Here is a 5,008-nt window from a genome sequence, read left to right on the forward strand (position 1 = left end):
TTCACCCATCTAAGTTGAAGTGTACGACTTGGAGTGAACAAGTAATCCAGAAAGTAATACGGCAAGAGGCACACACGTGGAGTACACTAACAATTATGCAAAAAACTCATTTATTTCTGAGAAGTACTTTAATACACAAATTGTACATTTCATACCAAGAATTCATTCTCCCAGCTGGCAACTGGATCATCCTCCTTCTTGGGAATTATAAACTACAACATGTCCAGAAGAATGAGGTTTCCAAACACCCTGCTAAATATTTATGTGCACAATACTGCCTGTATAATTATCCACAATTCTTTCAGCTGGTGAAGGAAAACAGTTACCAGCTACTTCCTCTTGTCACTGATCATAAGTTGATAGGCCTAACTTCTTTCCAATCCTTCCAATAATTTTTTTTTCCATTAGAAATTCTGGCTAAAGCTACACACTGACTACTTATTACATAGTTAAGGGACCTGTAGAAATGTCTAAGTGCCAAATGCATCAAGTTTTCTTAAGTGCTTTGCATGTTGCAAAATTCCAATTCAAAGTCAGGGTGCTGCATTCAGTTCAGCTTAGTCTTTTCAGTGTTAGCAACATAACTTGCATGAGAAAAACATTTCGATCAAATAATTTATTTAGATCAAATCACACTTAGATCAAATCAAGAAAAGCCTGGATGAGGCACTTAGTGCCATGCTCTAGTCAATTGGATAGGGCTAGGTGATAGGTTGGACTGAATGATCTTGCAGGTCTCCTCCAACCTGGTTGATTCTGCATGCATATTTAGCAGTCTCAACTTAATCATATTAACTGCCCTGTAAGCTTCATTTGAACACAAACTTGATAAGGAAGGATACTTCTCCTTTGATAATACAGTTTTACTATCTAAACTTGGCATTTATTACTGCTATTCCTTTTGTGCAATGTTATTCAAACGTGAACATTTATTTTGGTATGATAGGGTTCTTTTGGCTTTGTTTGTAAAAGCTTAGTATTACTTTTGGCTTTCATGCAACACAGGTTCTGTTCCAAGGGTATTCCTAATGACATGAATTACTTAAGAAATGAAGAATTTTACTAAAAGGACTTATGGAACAAAATGGAAAGCTGAAGGTTTATGCTAAAGCAACTGTAGAATTGTACCATTCAGATTTTGCAAAATGCAGAGCTCACAGATTGTTTTATAATAATTTTCTTGAATAACTTAATTACTCCATTAGGAATATTACTGTTTTCAGCAAAAGAAGGAAGGAGCAAGTAACAGTTCTTTACATTTCTACCACATGGACCTTAGAAGTGTTAAGATTCATTTTGTCCCCAATATCCTCCAGGTTAAGCTGACAAAAACCCCTAGCCCAGATTAACTCAAGACTGCTGCTAAAATACTACTGTCTTTCCCCCCAAATTGTTCTTCAATATACATGGTTTAAAAGAGATCTTTCACAAATCACAGGATGTGTATCTCCAGGTTTTCTACTGTAAGTAAAATCCTAAAAGCAGGGATATACATTTTTGTCAACCAGACAAGCAATGAGTCTACTGTGCCCCTAGAAAGTGTGTCCAAAAATACTTTATTTGCTTCAATAAACCAACAATAAATTGACAGTTCCAGGAAAGGCAGCTAAAGGACTGCTTCTTTTATGTTTACATTAATCTAAAATCCACTTGCCAGACTGACACTATTACAAATCAGACATTGTTAGGGGATCACTGAAAAGTCTTCAGGGTATATGACAAAGATCGCTGCAAAAAAAAAAGGACATAGTGTGGGATTTCAAGTAGCAAGTGAGAAGTTTCAGGCTGAATTTTTGATAACCACATAAAGGGTTAAAGTGTAACCATAGCCTTTTTTTATTTTCTTTAAAAAATAAAACCCAAATACACAAACAAAACCAAAGCAACAACTGAAATGCTACGGCTGTGTCAAAGAACTAGCAGACAGCAACACATCTTTTACAGGCAATAGTGTCTCCTCAACTTCCTGTTTTACACACCCACCCTCAGTAAGATTTTGTGCTTCCCAGTTGATGGCAGTACTCAGGAAATCCAACATCAAAACCAGTCTTTTTCTGATCAAGTCTGGAAATCTCCTGACCATGCTAAATTCTGCATTCCATGTATATATGAGGGGTGTATGGCATTAATGAAATGTCAGTATCTATTGCTACTACAACAGGGAATGCATGCCTAAGCTTTGGAAATGGTTTGAAGATTCTACACTGACAAGGTCAGTTTAGTACTCCCTACCCTTATTTTACCTTCCTTTGAGGGTCACAAATTCTCTGCAGTAAGGCCTGCTCTGAGGTACTGACAGAAAAGACTGTCCTCTAAAGGTACTACCTGCTTTCTGCATTCAAAATCATAAGCATAATTTTGATTACTGCTGCTACATGTAAATATTACTTTCAGCTCAATTCTTTAAGCCAAAAATCAACTACCTGTGACACAGCTACCAGACAGCATTGACTGCAGTATAAGGTAGTTGCTGTGCAGCTGGTAAAGGGAAGGCTCTGCCATTGAAAGAAGAAATGGCAGCCAGAGCAGTAATCAGTGCCTCAGAAAGCAGGAATAGCTCACTGGTGCCTGAGGACATCTTGCTGTGGATGGGACCATGCTCCAGTCCCACTGAATTTTTCTCAGCATTCTCAGTTCCCAGTCTGACAAACACAAAACCTGACAACTCCTGCCTCTCTTAGACCACAACTGTTGTGTTTCTGTTTAAACGAAGTGATCAGCACTAAAACAATCCATCTTCAAATCCAATATTGGCAAAGCATACACTCAGCAAGAGATCAAGTGTATCACACCGTGTGCAATGAAAGGTGACCAATTTCTTATCAAGTACATTAAACTAAGGAAAATTCTCTTTGTGCCACCAACTCCGACAAATGTTGAACGTGCCACCAAAGAATTAGAGCTTAATTTGTACAAAGACTTTTCTGAACTGCAACAAAACCATATGAAAGGGTATATACAGATGAATAGTTTTGAAGTAGCTGGTTATAGACAACTGCAAACTACAATTGGATATAAACACTTTTGAGATTTTGAGTTCTAAACTTCTTATTTTTTAAACAATTCCTATAGGTTGCCTTGTTTCTGATCACTTGCATTCCCTCCCCCCCTCCTTCTAGGGCAGTAGATTTAAGGGGCTTTTGTTTACAGGCTATGAGCTTCACTGATACTGGCAAGAGTATTGTCAAGTAGTGCAAACACCCTTCTTCACCACAGTCAGCTTCTGTGTCAGCTCCATAAAAATAGTAACACTGCAAAGTTTCTACATGAGACTCTGGTACATGTAGCATGAGTAGCACAGTATAAATGCAGTGAGGAAACCTTTGTTCAAGCTGCCATACCATTCATTCTCTTAAGCCTTATTTCCTAGCTTTTTCTTACTACAGTCCCTCAAAATAAGTTAAGCTCTCCAAAGTCAGAGTTCAAAGCAGCTTCACATAGAACAGGCCCACTATACAGGTCTTCAGTTTACAAGCTCTCTTAAGAAACAGCTGTATAATCTACCACATGTGGGCCTGGGAAGCATTCTGACACGTTCTCCATAAAATAAACACTGCAATACAACATTCATACTAAAACCCAGGGGCAGGAAAAACAAAGTTGAGAGCCAAAGCAGCTACACAGCAGCTCCACCAACTATTCTGCTAAGTACTACACATTTCTACTTTTCTAAAGGTTGGTTATGTTGTCCACAATCCTGTAATTTTAAGACTGTTTTGTTTTCCCTCAGAATAACAACCATCTGACCCATGAGCAAAGCCAAAGCAGCAGTTCTGTTCCTCTGCTGTAGACACACACCAATCACAAAGTGGGTTACAGAGTTAAAATGGTGACAAACAAGGGTTCTCCTGTCAAGAGAGTCATACACTCAAACATCTGCCAAAAAAAGGGCAACTATTAAAACACTGTTTTACTTTGACACAGCTTTACGTTGTTTGTCACTTAGCTTTAGGGTTTTCAAGATTTGCCAGACTTTGGTGTTAACAGTTCAAAAAGCTGGAAGAGGCATTGGGGTTTGTGCCAAACCAATCCTCTTATCTCAGCCCACTACATCAAGTACCATTTTCATATGAAGGTGTGATGGTGAGAAACAAGGGTGGGTCCTAGAGGCAGGAGAGGAAAACAGAACATGAAGGGAATTGGCTTGAGGAAGACACAAAGGTAGTAGAGAATGAGAAGGAATTCACAGTAGTCTTTGGAATGAGAGGATGCAAGGAGAAAGGCAAGCTTTTGCTTCAAAAAAAACTAAGAGCCTACTGTCAAATATTACTTGAAATTCTGCTTCAATTACCTCAAAACACAGTATTGGAGAACTGCAGTAGCTTTCTCATTGAGTGCTAAAAAGCAGCAAGGGTAGAAAGGATTTCCTGGTTCCTTATTCTGACACCCACTGTGAATTCTAGTGATGTTTTATCTCTGTGCATCCATCGATTAGCAACTGAAGCATGATAATCTGAAGTATACAAGTTGAATTTTCTGCAGTAGACAAACATAAAACCATGGAACATGAAAAAAAAGGTTACAGGCAAAAAAAAGTACACTGATGCATACTGCCCAAAATAATTTTTCATGGACAAAGAAATAACTCCCCAACACAGGTGACTGCCTTACATCATGAACTAATTCTGCTGTTGGCAGTAACAGAAGTTACAAATGGTGACAACTTCCTTAAATTAATTCATTTTGTGATCACAAAAAAAAGGATTATTAAACTTTTGCTATAATTTCCTTAAGAGTTATACCTACTGAAATACAGTTGCAGCAACACTGAAGTGATGGACACCTTGCAACCTTCTCCTAGCTTTAAGATGACATGTAGTATACTTGCAGCTTTCTTCTTCACACATGAAACAACTTCCTTCACAGGCAGTCACCGTTTGCACTAAACTAAGTTAACTGGGTAAAAAGCAAGTGCAGCAGAAGAGTTACCTTCCTAGCTGGCAACACACAGAAGGATACATAAACCAATGAAATATTTAAGACACAGCACACTGTATTACACATATAA

Source organism: Pogoniulus pusillus, chromosome 2 (genome assembly GCF_015220805.1).
Source record: "Pogoniulus pusillus isolate bPogPus1 chromosome 2, bPogPus1.pri, whole genome shotgun sequence".
Taxonomy (NCBI): domain Eukaryota; kingdom Metazoa; phylum Chordata; class Aves; order Piciformes; family Lybiidae; genus Pogoniulus; species Pogoniulus pusillus.